We start from the raw sequence: 25971 nt of genomic DNA on the forward strand, positions 1-25971 counted from the left end.
AAATGTAACTTTTAAGTATTATAATTAACATATTTGTGAATGAAATATGAAAAAATTGATAAGATAAAAGGCTTACATGGATAGTTTAGTGAATTTATATTTTGTAGAATCAGAATCAATGGAATCAAGGGGATTAATACGTTTTTTATTTTTTATTTATTTTAAAAATTAATTAAACATATATATATATACATTTTTTCTGTGCTGGATCTTCGTTGCTGCATGTGGGCTTTCTCAGCACGGTCAGCCGTCAGATTGTGGTGCATGGGCTTCTCACTGCAGTGGCTTCTCTTATTGCAGAGCATAGTCTTCCACAGTTGTGGCGTGTGGGCTCCATGGTGGTGGCGGGGGCCTAGTTGCCCTGCAGTGTGTGGGATCTTTCCGGACCAGGGATGTAATAGGTGTCCCCTGCATTGCAAGGTGGATTCTTAATCACAGGACCACCAGTTGAGAAGCACTAATCAGTTTTTCAAATGGTATAAGAAGGCAGAGGCTGTCAGTATTTTTTTGTGTTTGTATAATAAGGACTGAAAAATGTGACCAAATCCAGATTTGGTAAGATAGATTAGAATGAGACATCTATAAAGCCCCATTGGTTGGAATGCGGTGAAGTTAGGACTCTTCTGCTGGTAACAGTAACTTTGGGAGCAATCTGCCAAAACTATATTAAAATCTACATACTCTTCAAGGTAACAAGTTCAGTTTTAGAAGTTCATTCTAGTATTATACGCCAACCAATGTATAGAATTTGTGTATAAGGATATTGTTTTTTGGTGCATTGTGAATAATTTAATTTCAAAATCTGGTGCATCTATTACCTTAATAATTATTTTACATTATTTTAAAAATTCATAGAACTGTAGAAAATGGTGTATCCATGTGTATGTTGGTGGGTTTTATTTTTTCATTTTATAGCTTTATTGATAAACAGTTCATGTACCATGCATGTGTGCTCAGTCCATAAATCCACTTATTTAAAGTTTACAGTTCTGTGCGTTTTGGTATATTTACACAGTTGTTCATCCATCACCATGGTCTAATTTTAGAACATTTCCAGCACTCACCTAAAACATCTTGTACACATTAACTGTCTTTCCCCAGGCCCCCAGCACCCCTCCCCCAGGCCAGAGCCCAAGCAATCACCAAATTCTTTCTATCTCTGTGGATTCACCTATGCTGATTATTTCATATAATTGAAATCATAGACTACATGGCCCTTTATCACTGGCATCTTTCATTTAGCATATTTTCAAGATTCATTCATGCTCTAACATGTATTGTGACTTCATTTTTTTTTTTAATTGATACATAGTATTCATTATACAGGCTTCCCTGATGGCTCAGACAGTAAAGAATCCACCTGCAATGCAGGAGACATGGGTTGGATCCCTGGGTGGTGAAGACCCCCTGGAGGAGGGCATGGTAACCCATTCTAATATTCTTGCCTGGAGAATTCCCATGGACAGAGGAGCCTGGAGGGCTACAGTCCATGGGATCACAAACAGCTGGACACGACTAAGTGACTAAGCACAGCACAGCACAGCACATTTATTACACAGATACTGTATTCTGTTCATTAGTTTTGCTGAATTTTAGCATGTGGTGATAGTCACTCAGTCATGTCCGACCCTTTGCAATCCCGTGGACTGTAGCCTGCCAGGCTCCTCTGTTCGTGGTATTCTCCAGGCAATAACTCTGGAGTGGGTTGCCATTTCCTTCTCCATTTAGCATGTAACAGAGTACATAATAGGTTGTTTTCTGCTAATTTAAACAAGATCATTTTACTCACATGTGAAAAGAGCATATTTTAGAAAAATGCTTTAAAATAAACAGTTCCCAGAATTTTCTAAAGATATGAGCTTTTATGAAATCAATGAGAATAATTCATGATGACTGGGAAGAAGAAAAAACTAAGGAATATATTGGTAAGAAAAAGAAACAAAGAAATTATTTGCTCTTATATTCTGTGAAGTTTTCCTTTAAATAAATTCTGGGGTTTATTGTGTTAGAAGTTTACATTTTAATGAAACTATGGAGCTTTCCTGTCTCCATTATTTCTTTAAGATAACAAAGATAACAAAAATTGAACATAAATGACATTTTCCTAATAATCCCTAAATGTCTTGGGACACATTCTAATTTCCTTCACTGTGGCTAACGAGTTAACTTCTAGTCTCCTTCCCAGCTTACTTTTTAGAAGAGAGTTTTATGAACAGTGTAAAAGTCAAATTATAGCGGAGCTTATGTGCAAAATGTAAGGAACATTCATTTCAAAGGGAATCATGTACTTGAATATATTCCTCTTTCAAGTCTTATTTAATTTTGGTAATCTAGTGAATAAATCTAGAGTATACAATATTATTGACAACTAATTTTTAGTTGGAAACAATACTTGTTTTTATATTGCACTTATATTTAGGTAGTAGTATCTGAAATTCTGCACCCAGTGGGGAGAGTTTTTCCCACATCACCAAGCAATCCTCTAACACCAGTCCCACACGACTTCCCCCATCCCTCTTCAGATGACAATCACAAGCCCTGGTTGTCGCCTGTGCTTCTGACCTGCTGGCTATAGATTGGAGGTTTGATTTACTAAAGCAGCTCACAGAAATCAGAGAAACATTTTACTTTCAAGATGACTGATTTCCTATTTAAAAAAATATGACTCAGGAACAGCCGGGTGGAGGAGATGCACAGGGCAGGTGTGGGGAAAAGGTGTGGAGTGTCTTGCCCCATCTCCTAGCATACTATCCTTCCCAAATCAGCATGTGCTCACCTGCCTCAAACTTTTTGGGTTTTAATGAAGACTTTATTACAAAGGGAGATTGATTAAGTTATTGTCCATTGGCAATTAATTAAATCTGTAGCTTCTCTCCCACCCCTGAAGTCAGGGGATGGGACTGAAAGTTTCAATTCTCTGATCATATGGTTGGTGTTCTTGGTAACTAGCCCCCATCCATAGGTGAGGTCCAAACCACCTCATGAACACAGCAAGACACTTTTGTCAATTTCACCACTTAGTGAAAATTCCAGTGGTTTTAGGCATTCTGTTTAAGGATAAAAAAGACAATATATTTCTTATTATAAATGGCATTATTACAGTACTTCATTTTACTTTTTAAAAATTTTAAAACATCATCATCAACAACAACAAAGCTATCAGGTCATGGACCATGTTTATAGACTTGCTCAGTATTTGCCAGTTCTCAAATGCTGTGTCTAATGTGGTAGAATTTATATTATTCTTCCTTTATGACACACACTACTTCATATGCATTGGAAAATCTCTTCATATGGCTTCCTCTCCCTATAATATACGTCTATGGGTGAAGATTCATCTTTAGAGCCCTAGCTATCAACGTGCCACCCATGTTTTAGGCAGTCAATAAGGGATTACAGAATAGAATGTTGTGTGGGAAGAACTCTGAATAAGTCCTCAAAAGATCCAAGCTTCAGTGTGAAATTTTGAATTTGTGTCTGTGTTTCTTCACATCATTTATTTCGTTCCATATCTGAAAAATAGAAGAATGCACTGAAGAATTTAAAGATACCTTCAGGTTCTAAATTTGAAGCCCTCTTTTCTACACTATTTACATTCTTTTGGAAGCCTTTCTGGACAGACAATTTCTCTTGCTAGCTTTACTATTGCTTTGAGTACACATATCTTTAAACAAAGAGATGGATTCTGTGTATATATTTTTTATCATTTGTAATTGTCTGTGTTTAGTCTCTCGTGTGGGGAGCTGGTACCAAAATTATAAGCTTTCACTCTCAGCCTAGCATTTGTGCAACCTGTAAGTATGAGTAAATGTCAGTTGCCTTGAAAATCTAGTTTGTTAGTTACCTCTTTGTTTTTTTCAGCTAAGGGAAGGTTTCTCTCACTTGTTCCCAGAAGAATTTAGTATTTCAGATGGCAAGTTACTGAGAGCAGCTCCTCTTCTTTATCGCAGACTTCACTTTGGAAAATCAACATTTTCAGAGCCTGTTCTAATACTCAAATTGATAGGGAGAAGCGTGATGCTCCCTGATCTAGAGTTTCTATCTGGCATTGTGATGATACATGTAGTGGACCTCTATAACCAGAGGATGCTAAGAGCTGGAAACTGCCACTGGGTTTTTCTTTCCACTGATGAAAAAATAAACAATGTTCTCTAGCCTGGTGAAAGCAAAAATTTTTTGCACACACAGTATTCCCTAACTAATTTTCATTCCACTTTCAGTTATAAAATGTGTGTCAGACCATTAGCTTACAGCTTAAAACTATAATCACTTAGAATTATGCAAAGGACTATATATATATATATATACACACACACACAGACACACTCATACATACATATATATATATGTGTATACATACAACACACACACACACACACACACACACGTATTTATTCATCTTCTCCAGGACTTTTGAATGTATTGGGGAGAAAAAATTTCCTCTACTCTTCTAGGTCCTTCTGGATGATTATTAAATTGACGTGAAACAGATTACTGGGAGAAAATATAATTTCAATTTCATGAGTACAAGAGTTTACAGAAATATGAGACTCAAAGGAGTGACCAAAGCACACAGCTTTTAGACCTTTTAGATAAAGGAACAATAAATTTGAGAAGAACTGAGAAGACAGACAAACTTAAGCTTGGGTATTAATTAGTGAAGAACTAAGCAGAGTTTGTTTATGTAGCCTTCTTGGCCCTGAATTCCTGATCTCCAGCAATAAGGCTCTCTGTTTACCTCCTGGTGGGAGGAGGGTATCTTTCACTAGAAGATTTATTTCACGCTTCCAGGGGGAACAAAAATGGTCAGAATATCCTTCTTGCTTTTGCTTGAGTAATTTTATTCAAAATAATGAATCTGCCAAGAAGCACATTTTGAGCTGGGTTTTTCATTTTCTTTTTCAAAATTTATTTTTAATTGGAGGATGATTGCTTTACAGTGTTGTGTGGGTTTCTGCCATACATCAACATGAATCAGCTATAGGTGTATATATGCCCCCTCCCTCCTGAACCTCCATCCCACCCCATCCGATCCCTCTAGGTTGTCACAGAGGGCTGGGTTGAGCTCCCAGTGTCATACAGAAAATTCCCACTGGGGTATACATTAAATATATAACATTATACAGAAGGAAGTGACCAAACCATCCCGAAGAAAAAGAAATGCAAGAAGGCAAAGTAGTTGTCTGAGGAGGCTTTACAAATAGCCAAGGAAAGAAGAGAAGCAAAAGTCAAGGTAGAAAGAGAAAGATATACTAGATTGAGTGTAGAGTTTCAGAGAATAGCAAGGAGAGACAAGAAGGTCTTCCTAAGTGAACAATGAGAAGAAATAGAGGAAAACAATAGAATGGGAAAGACTAGAGATTTTTTTAAGGAAATTAGAGATACTAAGGGAACAGTTCATGGAGAATGGGCATGATAAAGGACAGAGATGGTAAGGACCTAACAGAAGCAGAAGATATTAAGAAAAGGTGGCAAGAATACACAGAAGAACTATACAAAAAAGATCTTAATGACCCAGGTAACCATGATGGTGTGATCACTCACCTAGAGCCAGACATCCTGGAGTGTGAAGTCAAGTAGGCCTTAGGAAGTATTACTGTGAACAGTAGAGGTGACAGAGTTCCAGCTAAGCTATTTAAAACCCTAAACGCTGATGCTGTTAAAGTGTTGCACTCAATATGTCAGCAAATTTGAAAAAATGAGCAATGGCCACTGGACTGGAAAGAGTCCAGTATTCATTCCAATCCCAAAGAAGGGCAATGCCAAAAAATGTTCAGCTACTATACTACTGCACTCATTTCACATACTAGCAAGGTAATGCTCAAAATCCTTCAAGGTAGGCTTCAGCAGCAAGTGAACCGAGAACTTCCAGATGTATGAAATGTGTTTAGAAAAGGCAGAGGAACCAGACACCAAACTGCCAACATTAGTTGGATCATAGAGAAAGCAAAGGAATTCCAGAAAAACATCTACTTCCACTTTGTTGACTATGTAAAGCCTTTGACTGTGTGGATCACAACAAACTGTGGAAAATTCTGAAAGAGATGGGAATACCAGACCACCTTGCCTGCCACCTGAGAAACCTATATGCAGGTCTAAGAAGCAACAGCTAGAATCAGACATGGAACAACTGACTGGTTCCAAATTAGGAAAGGAGTATGACAAGGCTGTATATTGTCACCCTGCTTATTTAACTTATGTGCAGAGTACATCATGTGAAATCTCAGGCTGGATGAATCACAAGCTGGTATCAATGTTGTTGGGAGACATATCAACAACCTCAGATACGCAGATGATACCACTCTACTGGTAGAAAGTGAAGAGGAACTAAACAGCCTTTTGACGAGGGTGAAGAGGAGAGTGAAAAAGCTGGCTTTAAACTCAACATTCAAAAAACTAAGATCATGGCATCTGGTCCCTTCACCTCATGGAAAACAGAAAGGGAAAAAGTGGAAGCAGTGACAGATTTCTTAATCTCCAAAATCACTGTGGATGGTGAATGTAGCCATGAAAGTAAGATGCTTGCTCCTTGGAAGGAAAGCTATGACAAGCTTAGATGGTATATTAAAAAGCAGAGACATCACTTTGCCTTCAAAGATCTGTATAGTGAAAGCTATGATTTTTCCAGTAGTCATATATGAATGTGAGAGTTGGACCACAGAGAAGGCTGAGTGCCAAAGAATTGACACTTTTGAATTTTGCCAGAGAAGACTCTTGGGAGTCCTTTGGACTGCAAGGAGATCAAACCAAGTCAATCCTAAAGGAAATCAATCCTGAATATTCATTGGAAGGACTGATGCTGAAACTGAAGCTCCAATACTTTGGCCACCTGATGCAAAGAGCTGACTCATTAGAAAAGATCCTGATGCTGGGAAAGATTCAAGGCAAAAAGAGAAGGGGATGATTAGAGAGCATCACTGACTCAATATTGGGATAAGAATTTGAGCAAACTCTGGGAAATGGTGAAGGACAGGGAAACCTGGTGTGTTGCAGTTCATGGGGTTGCAAAGAGTTTGAACATGGCTTAGGGAGCAAAAAACAACAATAAGCAATGTATATGTTTCAGTGCTGCTTTTTCAATTCATCCCACCCTGTCCTTCCCTGGCTTTGTCCACAAGTCTGTTTTCTATTGCTGCAAATAAGTTTGAGCTAGCCTTTTCTGAACCTCATTAGTTTCCTCTTCTGAAACTTCCCTGAAAGTTTCATACTTACAAGTTGAGCTGGTAGCTGTGAAGCAAGAATTAGGCTAGTAGCTGAATTACTGACTGGTCCATGCTTCTTTGTTCCATGGATTGTTCCATGGTTCCATGCTTTAACCAAAAATTCAGTCCTGAGAATAGGTTAGTTCTGTTAAACAGTTGTGATTCATAACACAGGGCGCATTTTAAGACAGTATTATATAATACCAATAACCCAATCTCACTGCCATGTTTGAGGACTTCATGAGCCAAAATTGCAGCAAAATTAATCTTAAGGGATCAGAGATTCAATTTTCAATTTGTACTTGATATAAATTTATCAACTGCTTAGATGGAAGTTGAGGTAACTGAGTGAAAAGTGCAGACCAATAATCCAAATAAAATTTGTGTTTTTTTAAGCAGATCAAAAAAAATTAAGGTACAGTTTTATGTAAAAATACTATTGACATTAAAGCTTATTTTCAAAGGACTTATAATAAATTTATTCAACTTTATTCACCTTGAACATGCATAAAATTATTTTCCCAAGATTTCTTTTTCACAAACCTATAAATTTTCATGTCCACTTTGGTTTGTCCTTGTTTTTTCTGCCTCTTCAGAAACAATAAGCTTTATTTTAGGAAAAATTACTTTCTCTTTTCTCAGAAAAATGTATCTCCATTCTTCATACCCTTTCTTACCAAAAAACATATAGTCTATTTTTTTTTCCCAAACACACATTTGTTTCCCTCGTTAGTTCTAGTAATTATAATCAGATAACTCATTGGAATTCTTTAATCTTAAATACATGAACTTCCAGTGATATCTAAGAAGTAAGCAAACGTGAACTGTCAATTTTTCTATACCAGCAATCTTTATATTGGCAGATTTATGTGTTTATGTGCTTCCTTTAAGTACAATTTTTCAGTATGGCATAAGTTATGTTTCCTAAGATACTCAAGCATCTTTAGTCTCTGTAATAAGAGACCAGAAGTTGTTAAACTTAGATGTGCTTAGCATTTAAGATTTCAGTATCTTATCTTACTTAAAATAATCTGTACTTTCAATGAATCCCCATCATTTAATTAACTTAGTGAACTTTTAGGGTTGGAAGTGACCAAAGAGATTTGGGAAACTATGTAAGGAGATATATCATAAAACAATCATTGCTAAAAATCTACCTTAAAACTTTCATTTTGCTTATATCTATTTAATTCATCTGTTTTTAACAATTATGCTCATGAACATTTTATAAGATATTAAAGAAGTTAGCCATCCTTTTATACTATTTTTCTTGCTGACAAATTTTGTAACAGAAATAGCATGAGCTTATTTGACTTTCAGTGAACCTAGGTAGGATAAAAGTACTATTCTTCATATTGATTACTCTAAAGCCACGTCAGTATTACTTAAACCAACAAACTACTTTCTAGTTACTGAAAATTATTATACATAACATGAACTTCAAAAGCATTTGAGTTGATTTCTATTATATCTCTGAAATTTAGAAATACTTAATTCATAAGCATTTATTTTTAAGCCAAATAGAGCCCTGTCTCAATATTGGTAATACCATCCAGAGGTAGAAGAGTACCATAACTCTAGTGTGCATACATAGATGTACTTACAAACACAAAGCTCTTATAGCTTTTCTTGTAAAATTTTAGCCATGAACCAAGTATAACAATATAAAACTCACGAGTCTGTTAATAACAGTTGCAATAAGTTGTTTATCTATTCATCTGATTGAAACTTTCCTCTATTTTTGGAGGATGTTTTTAAGAATCATATTTATCTTTGATATCAATCATATTGGTAATTACCAGTCATATTGGTAATATTAAGGAGGCTGTGAACTGGATTTTGAAAAAAGACCTTTCCAGCAGTTTGTATTTTAAAAGGCTAGATTTTCTTTCCTTTTCTTTTTTCCCTTCAGACTTTACTGACTGAGCTAGCCAGACTCAGTTGCAGGCAACTGTGAGAAGGAGTGTTTATATTTAAAAACATGGTACAAGTTACAATTTTAAGGGACAGTGAAAGAATGAATTTTTTGAGCTCCCTAAATTTGGTAAAAATCCCCTGAAGTGAAGGTAAAAAGGTTTTATAATTTAAAGGGTCTGTTGCTGTCCAAGGATGTAAATTATTTGGGGGTCTAAGACTTATTCACAAAGGATATTGCATAGGAAAGTGTGAAGCTGGCAGGACCTGATTATAGAACCCAGGAAAACAGATCTTATGTTTGAGACTTACTGCTTGTTCTGAATGCTTCTGTTAAATTTATTTCCTGACTTGTAATATTTACATGAGTGACCTCTATATCTTAGGTCTTAGGCTGTCGTGTTCTCTGTAAATCTTGTAGCAAAGCGAAGTTAAAATAGTAGCTGGGTGTTTATTATTTTTTTCTAGGGAAAATGGAGGAGTTTGGGGAGTTAAGGGAATTGCTGATGAGATGTGTTCAGATTTCAAGAAAAGGAATTTATATTGAATGGGGACTTTAATTTTATTCTAAGTGTTATTTTCTGTTGTTTTTTTTTTCCCACCTTGTTAAGAGAGTTCCTAAGGCTAGCTGTTACATTTCTTTGTGTCCTCTTTTTAATTTGGCCATCTCATTTATACCAATAAGACAATTTTTGAGGACAAGAGCTTTCTTTTTCCAAAAAATATTTATTTATTTGGCTACACCAGTCTTAGTGGCAGCATGCAGGGTCTTTAGTTGTGGCATGAGAACTCTTAGTTGCGGCATGTGGGATCTTGCTCCCTGACTAGGAATGGAACCTGGGCCCCCCTGCATTGGCAACATGGATTCTTAGCCACTGGCCCACCAGCGAAGTCCCAAGGATGTGTGTGTGTGTGTGTGTGTCCATGAGTCACTAAGTTGTGTCCAACGTTTTGCGACCCCATTGATGACAGCTCGCCAGGCTCCTCTGGATGAGAGCTTTCTAAAAATGTTTTCTTTCTTTCTTTTTAATATAATCAATTCAAAGAATCTATCACCTGGCCATTGACAAGTCAGATCTTTTAATCTCAATAGCGACTCAAACTGATAAGGCTTTTTATGGCTTAACTAAGGGCTCAAGAGGAGTCTGGGCTTCCCAGGTGGCTCAGTGGTAAAGAATCTGCCTGCAATGCAGGAGTCACAGGTTTGATCTCTGGGTCAGGAAGATCCTCTGGAGAAAGAAATGGTACCCACTCCAATATTTTTGCCTGGGAAACCCCATGGACAGAGAAGCCTGTTGGGTTATAGTCCATGGGGCTCACAAGGGTCGGACACAACTTAGCAACTAAACCACCACCACCCAAGAGGGGTCCACAGTAAATTGCAAGAGCTCACAAGATCCATTCATTTCACTCCCAAAAAGAGCCTAAGAAATCAAAGACTTTGTCATATAGGTGGTAAGGATGCTGTAGAGAAAAGAATGTCTTCAGATCCACATGGAAAGTTGTAAAGCCTCCAGTTACAGGCCTGCTAATCTCTAACTGGGGCAGATGCTACTGGAATGGGGAATTTTCTAGCCTCAGGAAATGAAGGTTGAGACTATAAAGGTCTTTTATGGACCTGATGTTCTCACAGGTCACAAAGCCAATTAAGACAAAGAACAAAGCGAAAGGAAAACTTCATCTTATAGTTTTCCTCCTTATGACAAATGACACAACAGACAACAAAACACATGGAAAATGGTCAACAGAAAATAAAAATTCTCAATTTTTTACCAGAAGCCAAATAAGCTAGTTCGACAAATATTTTCTCCTGCTAATCTAAATTTAGCTAAAGGAAAGAAAAGAGTTCTCACTATTTTCATTTCCATGGGGCCCTGCAGGCAGAGATTCAGGAGACTGACAGGTACAAATCCTTACCTTCAGCCAGGGCTCCTCAGAAGTCCCAGGTTTATCAGCTGCGGTAGACTCAAGGCAAACAGCATTCAGCTAGTGAAGTTTATCCTGCTGACTGTTTTTCCAGCTGTTGGGGAAGAAAATGTTTTCTCTACACTTCCAAGTTCTTCTGGCTGGTCTAACAATTAAATTCACATGAGACAGATTACAGAGGAAAATCAAATTTTAATTTTGTACTCTCAGTTGTTTATAGAAATATGGGACTCAGAGAAATGATCAAAGCAAGCAACTTGTATACAGTTGACCCTTGAACAACACACACATTTTAACTATATGGGTCCACTTACACACCAATTTTTTTCAATAAAAATTTGAAAAAAATTTTTTGTTGGTCCTCTTTTTTCAAATCCATGGGTTTTGCATATATAGATTCAACCAACCACAGATCAAAATTTTCAAGCCGTGGTTGGAAGAATTCATGGATGAGAAATCTACAGATATGGAAGGCTGTCCCATTTTATATAAGAGACTTGAGCACTCATGGATTTTGGTACACACAGTGACTCCTGGAACCAATTCCGATGGGAATAGCAAGAGACTTCTGTAACCTTTTAGAGAAAGTAGAAATTAAATTTTGAAGAACTGACAAGATGAAGAAATTCAGGCTTGAGTACTAGTTAGTATAAAAGGTGAGCAGAGTTTGTTCATGTAGCCTTCTTGGCCCTGAACTTCTGATCTCTGGCAGTAACGATGTCTATTTCTGGTGTGAGGACAGTACCTTTTATATGCGAGAGTTTTCCTTCTCTCAGGAGGATGGAGGCAGGTCAGAGCATCCTCCTGTCACTGGCTGTTTCTTCAGTAACTTTAATTCAGAATGATCAATATGCCAAAGTGGCGTATTTGGGGTGGCCTGCTCTGACCCCCATAAAATGTCTCTCATTTTCTACAGAAGAGTGGGTCTAACTCTCTTATTTTATCTTTTTACATAGAATGCCTAAAGAGAAACCAAAGAAATTGCCCTTGAGTGCCCTTGAGGGAAATGGTGATGAAGGAAGTAGAGGAAGGGAGCGAAAGAGAGGCAAAAAAGTGAGGAAGGAAGGAAAAGATTTATAATTATTTACAAATATATGGTAAAGGTGATGTAAGGAAGACCTGCTGCTGCTGCTGCTAAGTCACTTCAGTCGTGTCTGACTCTCTGCAACCCCATAGACGGCAGTCCACCAGGCTCTGCCGTCCCTGGGATTCTCCAGGCAAGAACATGGGAGTCGGTTGCCATTTCCTTCTCTAATGCATGAAAGTGAAAAGTGAAAGTGAAAGTGAAGTCGCTCAGTCGTGTCCGACTCTTTGCAACCCCATGGACTGCAGCCTACCAGGCTCCTCCGTCCACTGAATTTTCCAGGCAAGAGTACTGGAGTGGGGTGCCTAACCCTGGGGAAATAACTGAAGTCTGGAAGTCTCAATAATGGGTAGGCACATAGCTATGTTCTTTAATCCTAGGGAAATGATAATTGCCAAAAACGACTGCTGTCTAAAAATCTCCTACATTCTTATGTATAAATGTAGCATTCATACATATGTTTTTTAACTGATGATGTTTATAACCATGCTTTTCATTAATACACTTCTAACTCCAATTTTGACACTGCTCAAAATAAAAATTTGTTATTATTTGAAGCTCACAAAATGGATACCCACAGTAAGCTTTTAGGTAATATAGAGTTCCATGATTTAATTTAGAAGTAAATTTAACTCTCCTCCTCCCCACAGAGGCCATTTTGATGGCATCATATTGATGTCATCTAGCCTTTTGGAGGTGAGAAAAGGACATCCTTAATCTCTAATCCTAGAAAGTCAGCTCAGTGACCTAGGCTGATGGAGGTTTGGGAAGGTTGGCTTGTAGATATCATCCAATTTTTTTTTTTTTTTTTTTTATCGGAGATGAAAATTCTGAGTGATTTGGAATTGCTAAGTTATAAAGTGTTTGGTGTCATTTTGTGGGTTGAAAGAGAAATCATGGTTGTTCAATGAACCCTAACCTCAAATTGAAGACATTTAGCAAGTAAAAAAACTAATGAGCAGAAGCTTTACTTTGTTGTTTCAGGACTTTTATATTCAAGAAGTACATTAAAAATATAAATGAACAAATATGGAACCAAAAAGAATTTTCAATATACCTTGAAGACTTGTATCATATTTGCATTATGGTTAAGAACTCTTCTTAGATTCTTGTTTTTAAGTTTCATTTGTAAATTAGTATCATCTTCTCCCTTTAGTTTATGCCTCTAAGATACCTGGCTCAGCCCTTCCATAGTCTAGAACACAGAGGCCATGTAGAAGCACATCCCTTTCAGATATAAGTATCTTTTCTTACCATATCTCCTCCTTCAGCACCAAAATCTAAGACAATACTCTAGGGGCAATCTGGCAAATTTGTCCCTTTGTATGACTAATATTAGAGATACTTCTATGTTTTAAGTCGAAGCAAGCTTTGTTATAATTTCCACCCTTAGGTCTTGCCAAAATCATGGAAAATGATTTTAATCTTTCATCTAGACTACTATCCTTCAAATATTTGAGGGCGATGGGCTTCTATTTTTATGTTATATACAGTCATATAGATTAGAGTAACCCGTTTCCTTTGACCATTCTCCATATGGAAAAATTTCGAAATTGTTAGTGTCCATCCAGAAAACAGCCTCTTGAGCAGGTGGTGCTCTCAACATGGTTGGAATGTCAGTTACTCTCAGCCTATGTTTATCAATAAAGCCTGAAACAGCATTTGCTTTCTGGAGAGCTTCTTCATTACAGTAATTTATTTTAAGCCTAAAATAAAATGTCTCTAATTCTTTGTCACAAGCTGTACTCTTAGACAACTTTTCCTCACTCTGTATTTATCCAGATTTTGTGACCTAAATGTAGGGTTCTGTATTCATCCATGCATTTCTTCCTGATTTCATTTTCTTTGTTTCAGCTACCATCTCAAGCTGTTTGTTCAGTGGTGGTGAGCCTACAATTGACTTCCTACAATGTATTACAGTAAAACTTGCAAACCTCCCTGTGGATTAGTGGCAGGAGATGGTTATCCTTGATTTCTTTGGTCCTCTTTGGAGATTAGTGCACAGTTGGTGCCAGCAGCTATTAGGCAGCATGAAATGACATGATTTAATTATTGAAAATGTTTGGATACGCACTAAAAGTTTCTTGTCTAGTGTTGTAATTGAATCCATCAATGCCTACAAATACAATAACAATTTGTGAGTTTTCAAGTTTTGTCTTTTCATGAGATTTTATAAGAATTACTTTTTCTCATTACTTTTATGAATTTATTTTACTGGTCTGATACTCAAAGCTGAATTGTATATTGTAGAATTATGGGATGGCTCTGCTGACTCCTGACTCATGCCCTAAATTAAGGGATGGCTCTGAATATTTTCTCAAGGGTGACTTCTGCTTCTGCATTTGAGCTACAAATTAAGAGAGGCTTTGAAAAAGATGCTAGGGCTTGAAGAACGTTTTCAAGGACAGAAGTGTAAAAAGACAAGCTGTTGTTGATAGATTAAAAATGAGATGCAAATACTGGCCTGCAGACAATTTGTCCTTCATAGCGAAAAAGTTCAGGAAAAAATCCTCTGTGATTCAAGCAGACTCTAGGGAAAGTTGCAGGATTTTTTTCTTTTTCTATCTCACTTTCAGCGTTTTTAAAATGCCTTATGGTTCTGACTTCAGTCATATTAATTAAAGCATCTCATCTGTAGCCTTGATTTAGTTTCCTTTGCTTTGATCTGAGAATTCAAAAGGAATCGTGTGAGAGTGGAGGTTTGGCACTTTTTTTATATTTAAGCATCTCTTGTGTTTAAATCCTTCCTTCAAGACCCAGCAATGGAGACATTGGGCAGGTTGTGAAATTTACTTCTGGAAATTTAGTTTTCTCCATGTAACATGGGTTTTTCTGTGAGTAGAAAATAACATAACACATCTAAGTCACCTGATGGAGTGTCTTGTATATTGCAATCATTTGCAAATTTTTGTCCTTTTCTTCCAGGTTCAAGCATTCTTACAACACTCTTCTATTTTACCCCCATACAGATGAATATAAGAGTTTTGTTTAAGAGAGCTTGTTGTAAAACATTAACAAGTTTACTATAATATGTTGGTGGGAATGCAAACTAGTACAGCCACTATGGAAAACAGTGTGGAGATTCCTTAAAAAACTGGAAATAGAACTGCCATATGACCCAGCAATACCACTTCTGGGCATACACACTGAGGAAACCAGATCTGAAAGAGATACATGCACCCCAATGTTCATCGCAGCACTGTTTATAATAGCCAGGACATGGAAGCAACCTAGATGCCCATCAGCAGACGAATGGATAAGGAAGCTGTGGTACATATACACCATGGAATATTACTCAGCCGTCAAAAAGAATTCATTTGAATCAGTCCTAATGAGATGGATGAAACTGGAGCCCCTTATACAGAGTGAAGTAAGCCAGAAAGATAAAGAACATTACAGCATACTAACACATATATATGGAATTTAGAAAGATGGTAACGATAACCCTATATGCAAAACAGAAAAAGAGACACAGAAATACAGAACAGACTTTTGAACTCTGTGGGAGAAGGTGAGGGTGGGATGTTTTGAAAGAACAGCATGTATACTATCTATGGTGAAACAGATCACCAGCCCAGGTGGGATGCATGAGACAAGTGCTCGGGCCTGGTGCACTGGGAAGACCCAGAGGAATCGGGTGGAGAGGGAGGTGGGAGGGGGGATCGGGATGGGGAATAAGTGTAAATCTATGGCTGATTCATATCAATGTATGACAAAACCCACTGAAATGTTGTGAAGTAATTAGCCTCCAACTAATAAAAAAATTAAAAAAAAAATAAAAAAAAATAAAAAGCAGAGATATTACTTTGCCAAAAAAAAAAAAATAAAGTAGCAATGGCATTCCAGTCCATATTTCAGAGATGCTTTTATTTGTTTTGTTATCATTGTTTTTATTGCATAATTTTGTTTCTCAATAACAGGAAGAAAATTAATCTGCCCCTTTTGAAAACTAAAAGAACATTTTGTCTGACTAGAACTAGAAGTCTACTTATATCAAAATGATTTAGATGCTGTTTTAGAATATTTGATAAAAGGAAAACACCTTCTCTTTGGAAGGAGGAGAACAATAGGGTTAATAATAAGGACAATGGCTGTTCATTGATGATAGAGGATATGGACCATTTATTGATGTGACTCTACTTGGGAAATAGAAATGACTATGGATTTCTGATATCTTTTAGTGGAATAAGGAAGGGAGAAGAGCTGCCTACCAGGGTTTTTATTATTGTTAGGTTGAAGTCCAGAAAAGGCAGATCCAGTATTTGCCTTCCCAGTGAGGTATCTACAAAAAAGTTTAAAAATATGCTAAAATTCACTTCTTTTTGAGTTTTGAGATATAAATTAAAGATAAAATTAGACACATTGGTGACAAGTGACATTCTGTAAAAGCTACTTAATTATAACTCTGTAAGTTCTAAAACTAATTTTTAAGGTAACACTCTTCTAATATTTTTCATCACCAAAATTCCTTCTTCCCTTGCTATATTTTCTGTCCATATTCCAAAACCAAGACCAGGCAGCATTGTATATGCTCTGATCTCAACCTGTACACACTTGCCCTGTCCAGTTTCCCAGAAGAAATGTTCTGTCCTTGACTAAGAAGTAAAGGAAGTTCTTTACATGCCCTCACAACCTGCATAAAAATAAACACAGAATGGCTTAAAGACTTAAATATAAGACAGGACATCATAAAACTAGAAGAAAGCATAGGAAAAACATTCTCTGACATAAATCACAGAAATGTTTTCTTAGATCAGTCTCCCAAGGCAAGAGAAATAAAAACAAAGATAAACAAATGAGACCTAATCAAACTTACAAACTTTTGTACAGGAAAGGAAACCATAAAAATGAAGAGACAACTTATAGAATGGGAGAAAATATTTGCAAATGATGCAAATAACAAAGGGTTAATCTCCAAAATGTACAAACAGCTCATACAACTCAACAACCAAAAAACCAACCTCATAGAAAAATGTACAGAAGACCTTAATAAACATTTCTCCAAAGAAGACCTACAGACAGCCAACAAGCACATGAAAAGATGCTCAGCATCACTAATTACTAGAGAAATGCAAATCAAAACTACAATGAGGTACCACCTCACACTGGTCAGACTGACTAACATAAAAAGTCTATAAAAAGTAATTGCTGGAGAGGTTGTGGAAAAAAGGGAAGCCTCCTATGCTGTTGGCGGGAATATAAGTTGGAGCAGCCACTATGGAGAACAGTATGGAGGTTCCTTAAGAAACTAAAAATAGAACTACCATGTGATCCTTCAATCCCACTCTTGGGTATATAATCCCAAGAAAACCATAATTTGAAAAGATACATACACCCCCATGTTCATTGAAACAGGAATGCTTCCAGGTTGCTTCCAGGACATGGAAGCAACCTAAAAGGGAGGAGGGGAGGGAGGGAGAGGGCTGTTTTAGGAGATTGGGATTGGCAGTTGCAAACTATTGTACAGAAAATGGATAAACAGCAAATCCCACTGTTTGGCGCAAGAAACTATATCCAATTTCCTGAGATAAACCATAGTGGAAAAGAATATTTAACAAAGTATGTATGTATGTATGTATATAACTGGGGTTTTCCTGGGGCTCAGTAGGTAAAGAATCTGCCTGCAATGCAGGAGACCCAGGTAAAATTCCTGCATTGAGAAGATCGCCTTGAGAAGGAAATGGCAACCCATTCCAGTATTCTTGCATGGAAAATCCCATGGACTGAGGAGCCTGGCAGGTTACAGCCCATGGAGTCACAAGAGTTGGATGTAACTTAGTGACTAAACCACCACACATATATAATTGAGTCATTCTGCTCTATAGCAGTGATTGGCATAATACTGCAAATCAACTATAATTCAACAAAAAGTAGACATAAAACTATTTTAAAAAGAAGTGAATGAAATTCTTTAAAGAATTTCAAGGTTTTTCTTTGTCAAGACATGATTAATAAAAGACACAGAAGGACTGATGGTTGCACATGATTGAAATCAGTATGATCTTAATTACTGTTCAGATTCTTTATGATACAGAAATGACAATAGTTATACTATTAGAGGAATCCGGCCCTTTTTTGTCCTTTTACTTCTCTGTGATGGTCTTCAGTGCCCATTGCTCTGGTCACCCTGCTCCAGTACAAATCTCTCAGGACCAACTTGAAAATTCATTTTCAATGGATAATAAAGCACTGGTGTAGGGAAGAGATTTGCATTTATATATCACCAAATGTCTATTAGATTTAACTCATTGTGAAGGCAGGGCATATTTTTTAGGTTAACAATGGATCTGCCTCTCACCAGGGAAAGTAGTGGAAAAACAGTGCTTCAGGAATATCAAGGTCAGTCCCACAAATTCACCTGCTCCCCTTGGTCCTGAAATGCCCTTCAGCTATATCAGTTCTGTAAACTGTTAAAGAACTCGCAAGGGCTCTGTTTACTCTGCGTGAAGTTTACTCTGCTCACTAGTATTTAGTAGGATGATTTTTTTTTATCAGCTTCACCCAAATAAGCAGTCGTTCTTAACTTTTCTGAGCCATGGACTCCTTTTTAAAGGATACAGTGGAAATTATAGACCTTTTCTTCAGAAAAATACACACACGCTCGTAAATGATATTGTACTGAATTTCACATTATCAATGGACTATTTAGAGTATGGCCAAGAGACTTGAAAGAAATGATGCCTCAAATATTTCAGAGTCCTGGAGAGCCTGGGTCTAGGACAAGCTTCCCTAGGGGAAGATGGACGGCTGATGAGCAGACGTTGGGGGCGGGGGGGGGGGGGCTGTTCATCATCAGTGTGTTTTGACTGCTGGGCATCTGTTCTGATAGAGCCTGATTCTCACGATGTGAGAAACATCGTTGGATGAAGGAGGTCAGGGAAAAGGCCAAACATGAGAGAGTGTGGTGGGTCCTATGGAGGATGGAGAGGAAGTAGAGGGTATCACAGCTCTCAGTCCACTGGGAATTGCCCCAAGAGCCAGCTTGGGCACAGTGACTCACCGTTCAGGAGGAGCGAGCATTACATGCTGGGCTGCAGGTCCCAGGTGGGCTATACTGACTGTGAAAATATCCTTCCTCCCGCTCCATCCCCACTCTCTGCCACATCTATACTCTTCTGCTTTTTCAATCATGAAGTAGGATCTATTTTTGTACTCTTTGAATCTGGCCTGAGTTTATGACTTGCTTTGTCCAAGGGCATGTGGTAGAAATGCTCATGTGCCAGTTTTGAGGCTAAGCCTCAAGCTCTGTCTCCGTCTCCCCCTCTCTCGTTCACTCTTGTTCTCTTTTCTCTATCCCTGCCAAGAAAATATCCTCAGACGAGCCTGCTGGAGGAGGCACACTGGTCAGATATCCCAGAGCCTGTATGTGAAAGAATGTCCATCTGAGATGTGAAAACCTGCTGCTGACCATGGACACCTGAACAAGATTTGTTGAATCGAGTTGGGATCTCTAGCAGCACCCAGGCAACTTATATATACATGACCTGAAATAAATATTTGTTGCAACTCATGCTGCTGAGGCTTTCTGGTCCCATGTCACACAGCCATTACTACAGAATTAAATAACACATGCATCCAGGCTCGTTGGATTTAGATCTAAACACACAATAGGATCTTCAAATGGACTCATCTTCCTCATAAGGCTTGATGTGATCATGTCATTTGGAAAATTGGGATAATTTTTCTGAGAAGAGCAGTCCAGGCTTGGCACAGTCAAGTAGAGCATCCACTTAACATGATCATGCCAGGAATTGCATTTGGCTTTGAGGACAAGATGGCGGTGGGGGGCATGACTAGTTCTGGGTTATTTTTTGGTGGAGCTGGGCTCAGGTTTACTTCAGGCCTTTAGTCCTGCTTTAGGGAAGCCAGTTGTCATTCCTTAGACATTGTGCCTGTTCTATTCCCAACCAGAATTGTACTTCGCAGGCATTTCTGGAAGTTTCTACTGGCAGTAGTTCTGGGTGGGAACAAAGCTGTATGAGTGTAACCTCTTTGGAAGCTTTACTCTTAACCTGAAAGTGAACTCCAGCAAGAAAATCCCTAAAAGGAAAGAAAGAGCTGCCAACTATTTGATGGTTTGACAAACTTGTGGCTATATTTCTGTGCTATGATTTATTTACATTTTGTTAGCCCTTATCTTCTTTTAGGTTTTAAGCACTTGGATGATGATTCACACAAGGTCAAACACTGTTTCTTCCAAAACACAAAACTCTGGGGTGGAAGATGTGGGAAGACTGAATGCCGGGTCTTCTGATCTTTGGTCCAGTGCTCTGCCTCTGAGTTGTGTCATTCAAGGGGAATTATTTGACCTCTTTGATCTGGTTTCCTCCTCGGAGACATTTCTTTAATGATGATTTGATTGCCTCATACACGGAGTCATGGAGAAAACAATGCTGTTGAGGATTTTGAGAGTTCTGTTTCACTCTGAAAAATAACGCTACTTTCTTTAATATTAAATTGAGTTTTTTTTTTTTTTTTTTTTTCAGTCTGCAGAAATAAATGGCATAGAGACTTCCCTGGTGGTCCAGTGGTTCAGACTTCTCCTTCCAACACAGGGATCTCGGGTTAGATCTTGGGTCAGGGAGCTAAGATCCTACATGGCTCAGGGCCAAAAAACCCAAACATAAAACAGGAGAAATATTGTAATAAATTCAAAAAAGACTTTAAAAGTGGAACTTGCCTGGTGGTGCAGTGGTTAAGAATCCGCCTTACAATGCAAGGGACACCCATTTTATCCTGGTCCAGGAAGATCCCACATGCCTCAGAGCCACTACTGAGCCCATGCCCTGCAACTACTGAAGCCCCTGTGCCCTAAAACCTGGGCTCTGCGTCAAGAGAAGGCACCGCAATGAGAAGCCTGCACACGACAATGAAGAGTAGCCCCTACTCTTGGCAACTAGAGAAAGTTTGAGTGCTGTGATGAAGATACATCACAGCCAAAACAAACAAACAAAAAAGACTTTAAAAGTGGTCCACATTAAAAATCTTATAAAATTAATTCAGAAAAAATAGAAATTAATGGCACAGATAGCTGGTTTCACCATCCAGCTCTCACTAGGTAGGAATGGCAAACACACAACATGCAACACACACACACACACACACACACATGCACACACACATGTACACACACACGCACACACACGCGCGTGCACACACACACATGTACACACACTTCTGCTTGCCACTAAGTGCATCTACATTCATTTAAAAATTACATTTATTTTCTTTTATTTATATTAATGGAATGGTATTTGTGAATGGAATGTGAGAAGGAATGTGGAGGGCTTGAGTTTCCTGGCATCCTTCAGGATAAGGTAAGTCCACCGGGAGCACATGTGATCATCAGAGCTGCATGCCACACCTTCTGATAACACTTTAAAAAGCAGGAATTCTTGGTTTATCACCATTCTGAAGTTAAATATATGATGAAGTTCATTTATAGGCTTTGATATGGCACAGATGAAAAATGAATATGCTAAAATATTGCTTGTCTGTAGTTATAAATAGGTAACATGCAAACAACAAAAATAGAAAATTGGGTTTATGAAGTGTGCTAGTCAGGCCCAGAGAAGCAGAATCAAAAGGCTATACAGAGAGAGAAATTTGCTCACGTGATTATGGAGGCAACAAAGTCCCAAGATCTGCAGTCTGCAAGCTGGAGGACCAGGAAAGCTGTTCAGTCCAAGTGCAAAGGCATGAAAACAGGGAATCCACATCCAAGGGCAGGAAAAGGTGGATGTCTGAGCTCAAGCAGAGAGAGAATCTGTCCTTCCCCCACATCTTCCCTCTATTTAAGCCCTCAGTGTATTGGATAGTGCTTGCATGCAAGGATAACAGCCATCTCTTTAGTCTACTTTTGAAACGCTAATCTTGTCTGGAAACTCCCTCATAGCCACACCCAGGAACAATGTTTCACCAGCTCTCTGGGCACCCCTCAGCCCAGTCAAGGTGGTCCTTAAAATTAACCATCACGCTATGTTCTGTCTTGATCCTGGGCAATGAAAAACCATTTTTTGGCTCAAATTTCTTATCTACAATAGGAATTAGGGGCAGGGAATTACTATTTTTTTTTTTTTTTCCTGCTACGGCTCTTTTTTGAACTAAATAGCCATACATTGCTAGAAAATGTCAGGTTTTTTGGTATTCATGTGGTAATTTTTAATTTTTGACATTAATTGAACTTACAGAATGTAATATAAATTTTCCCCCGTCTTGATATTTTGCAGCATTAAGAATGAAGAAGAAAATAAAGGGAAAGCAAAAGACTATGAGAAGCTGTTTTAATCTGGATAAACTCAGTATCACGGCAAATGTCATTTTCATATGACCTTTCTTATTGAACAGAAAGCTAATAAAAAATTTACTAGATGTCACTGACATTTGATTTCATTTTAACTATGAATCATTGGTTCCTGGGTGCTGGATTCTTTAGCACTTAGGTTTCACACTGTGTTTTTCTGATCATGAATCAATTGATTTCACATTATATCCCCAAATACATAGACTCCATGGTCAAATATCAGAATTTGTGTCCTCTGAGCAGAGCAACATTAGACTAAATTCCACAGCTCTACAAAATGGATTGTTGCAAATTCATAGTTTCCAAACTCAGCTGAGCATTTGAACTACTTATCAGATGTGGTGACTGGGCAGAACATTTGAAATACGGACTCTCCTAGAATATCTAGGAAGAAGGTCAAAGTTCAATCTACGGTGTGAAGATGTGACAGCTGTCAAGAATTCTATGTTGAGTGAGGTTGCCAGAGATGAGATTTAAAAAAAAAAATTATTTTTTATTGCAGGATAATTGCTTTACAGAATTTTGCTGTTTTTTGTTAAACCTCAACATAAATCAGCCATAGGTATACATATATCCCCTCCCTTTTGAAACTTCCTCCCATTTCCCTCCCCATCCCACCCCTCTAGGTTGATACAGAGCCCCTGTTTGAGTTTCCTAAGCCAGACAGCAAATTCCCGTTGGCTATTTATTTGACATATGGTAATGTAAGTTTCCTTTTAACTCTTTCCATACATCTCACCCTCTTCTCCCCTCTCCCCCTGTCCATAAGTCTATTCTCTATGTCTGTTTCTCCTTTGTTGCCCTGCAAATAAATTCTTCAGTACCACTTTTCTAGATTTCGTATATATATGTTAGAATATGGTATTTATCTTTCTCTTTCTGACTCACTTCACTCTGTATAATAGATTCTATGTTCATCCATCTTATTAGAACTGATTGAAATGCATTCTTTTTTTATGTCTGAGTAATATTCCATTGTGTATATGTACCACAACTTCTTTATCCATTCAGCTGTCAATGGACATCTAGGTTGCTTCCGTGTTCTAGCTATTGTAAATAATGCTGCAGTGAACAATGGGATACACGTGTTTTTTTCAATTTTGGTTTCCTGAGGGTATATGCCTAGGAGTGGGATTGCTGGGTCATATGGTGGTTTTATTCTTAGTTTTTAAAGAAATCTCCATATCGTCTCCCATAGTGGCTGTATCAAATTATACTCCCACCAACAGTGCAAGAGCATTCCCTTTTCTCCACACCATCTCCAGCATTTATTGTTTGTAGACTTTTTGATGAGGGCCATTCTGACCAGTGTGAGGTGATATCTCATTGTAGTTTTGATTTGCATTTCTTTAACAATGAGCGATGTTGATAATCTTTTCATGTGTTTGTTAGCCATCTGTATATCTTCTTTGGAGAAATGTCTGTTTAGGTCTTTTCCCCATTTTTTGATTAGGTTGTTTTTTCTGGTGTTGAGTTGTATGAGCTGCTTGTATATTTTGGAAGTAGATCCTTTGTCAGTTGTTCATTTGGTATTATATTCTCCTATTCTGGGGGTTGCCTTTTCACCTTGCTTATAGTTTCCTTTGCTGTGCAAAAGCTTTTAAGTTTAATCAGGTCCCACTTGTTTACCTTTGATTTTATTTCCATTACTCTAGGAGGTGGGTCATAGAGGATGCTGCTTTGATTTAAATCATTGAGTGTTCTGCCTATGTTTTCCTCTAAGAGTTTAATAATTTCTGGTCTTACATTTAAGTCTTTAATCCATTTTGAGTTTATCTTTGTGTATGGAGTTAGGAAGTGTTCTAATTTCATTCTTTTACATGTCGCTGTCCAGTTTTCTCAGCACCATTTATTGAGGAGGCTGTCTTTGCCCCATTGTATATTCTTGCCTACTTTTTCAAAAATAAGGTACCCATAGGTGCATGGGTACCATGGGTTTATTTCTGGGATTTCTATATTGTTCCATTGGTCTATATTTCTGTTTTTGTGGCAGTACCATACCATCTTTATGACTGTAGCTTTTTAGTATAATCTGAAGTCAAGAAGGTTGATTCCTCCAGCTCCATTCTTATTTCTCAAGACTGCTTTGGCTATTCAGGGTCTTTTGTGTTTCCATATGAATTGTGAAAATTTTTGTTCTAGTTCTGTGAAATAGGCCATTGGTACTTTGATAGAGATTGCATTGAATCTGTAGATTGCTTTTAGTAGTATAGTCATTTTATAATATTGATTCTTCCTACCCAGGAACATCTGTTCCTGTCATCTTTGATTCCTTTCATTAATGTCTTATCATTTTCTCTGTACAGTTCTTTTGTTTCCGTAGGTAGGTTTATTCCTAGATATTTAATTCTTTTTGTTGCAATGGTGAATGGGATTGATTCCTTAATTTCTCTTTCTGATTTTTCATTGTTAGTATATAGAAATGTAAGTGATTTCTGTGTATTGATTTTGTATCCTGCAAATTTGCTAAATTCTCTGATTAGCTCTAGTAATTTTTTGATACTATCTTTATGGTTTTCTATGTGTAGTATCATGTCATCTGCAAACAGTGAGAGCTTTACTTCTTCTTTTCCAATCTGGATTCCTTTTATTTCTTTTTCTTCTCTGATTGCTGTAGCTAGGACTTCCAAAACTATGCTGAATAATAGTGGCAAAAGTGGATACCCTTGTCTTGTTCCTGATCTCAGGGTGAATGCTATCAGTTTTTCTCCATTGAGAATAATGTTTGCTGTAGGCTTATCACATATAGTCTTTACTATGTTGAAGTAGCTTCCTTCTATGCCCATTTTTTAAAGTGTTTTAATCATAAATGGGTGCTGAATTTTGTCAAAGGCTTTTTCTGCATCTATTGAGATTATTATATGGTTTTTATCTTTCAGTTTGTTAATATGGTGTATCACATTGATTGATTTCCATATATTGAAGAATCCTTGCATCCCTGGAATAAGCCCAACTTGATCATGGTGTATGAGCTTTTTGATGTGTTTCTGAATTGTTTGCTAAAATTTTGTTGAAGATTTTTGCGTCTATGTTCAGCAGTGATATTGGCCTGCAGTTTTCTTTTTTTGTGTTGTCTTTGTCAGGTTTTAGTATCAGGGTGATGGTGGCCTCGTAGAATGAATTTGGAAGTGTTCCTTCCTCTGTAATTTTTTCAAAGAGTTTTAGAAGGATAGGCATTAACTCTTCTCTAAAGGTTTGATAGAATTCTCCTGTGAAGACAACTAGTCCTGGGCTTTTGTTTTTGGGGAGATATTTTATCACAGCTTCAATTTCAGTGCTTGTAATTGGGTTGTTCATAATTCATAATTTCTTCCTGGTTCAGTCTTGGAAGATTGAACTTTTCTAAGAATCTTTCCATTTCCTCCGGGTTATCGGTTTTATTGCCATATAGTTGTTCATAATAGTCTCTTATAATCCTTTGTATTTCTGCATTGTCTGTTGTAACCTTCCCTTTTTCACTTCTAATTTTGTTGATTTGATTCTTCTCTCTTTTTTTCTTGATGAGTCTGGCTAAAGGCTTGTCAATTTTGTTTATATTCTCA

General features: G+C 37.6%; 1 long non-coding RNA gene across 2 annotated transcripts; it reads right to left on the reverse strand.

Moving 5' to 3' along the window:
• Nucleotides 1-210: 210 nt before the first annotated feature.
• On the reverse strand, nucleotides 211-21881 carry LOC122694043. 2 transcript variants are annotated; one of them, XR_006341086.1, is made up of 4 exons: nucleotides 21741-21881; nucleotides 11034-11136; nucleotides 7213-7330; nucleotides 211-408 (listed from the first exon to the last, which is right to left on the reverse strand). It is a non-coding gene; the product is annotated as an uncharacterized LOC122694043 (long non-coding RNA). The 2 variants fall into 2 exon arrangements; XR_006341085.1 differs by lacking the exon at nucleotides 7213-7330.
• Between the last annotated feature and the right edge of the window lie 4090 nt (nucleotides 21882-25971).

This window comes from Cervus elaphus, chromosome 5 (assembly GCF_910594005.1).
Source record: "Cervus elaphus chromosome 5, mCerEla1.1, whole genome shotgun sequence".
In the NCBI taxonomy this organism is placed as follows: Eukaryota; Metazoa; Chordata; class Mammalia; order Artiodactyla; family Cervidae; genus Cervus; species Cervus elaphus.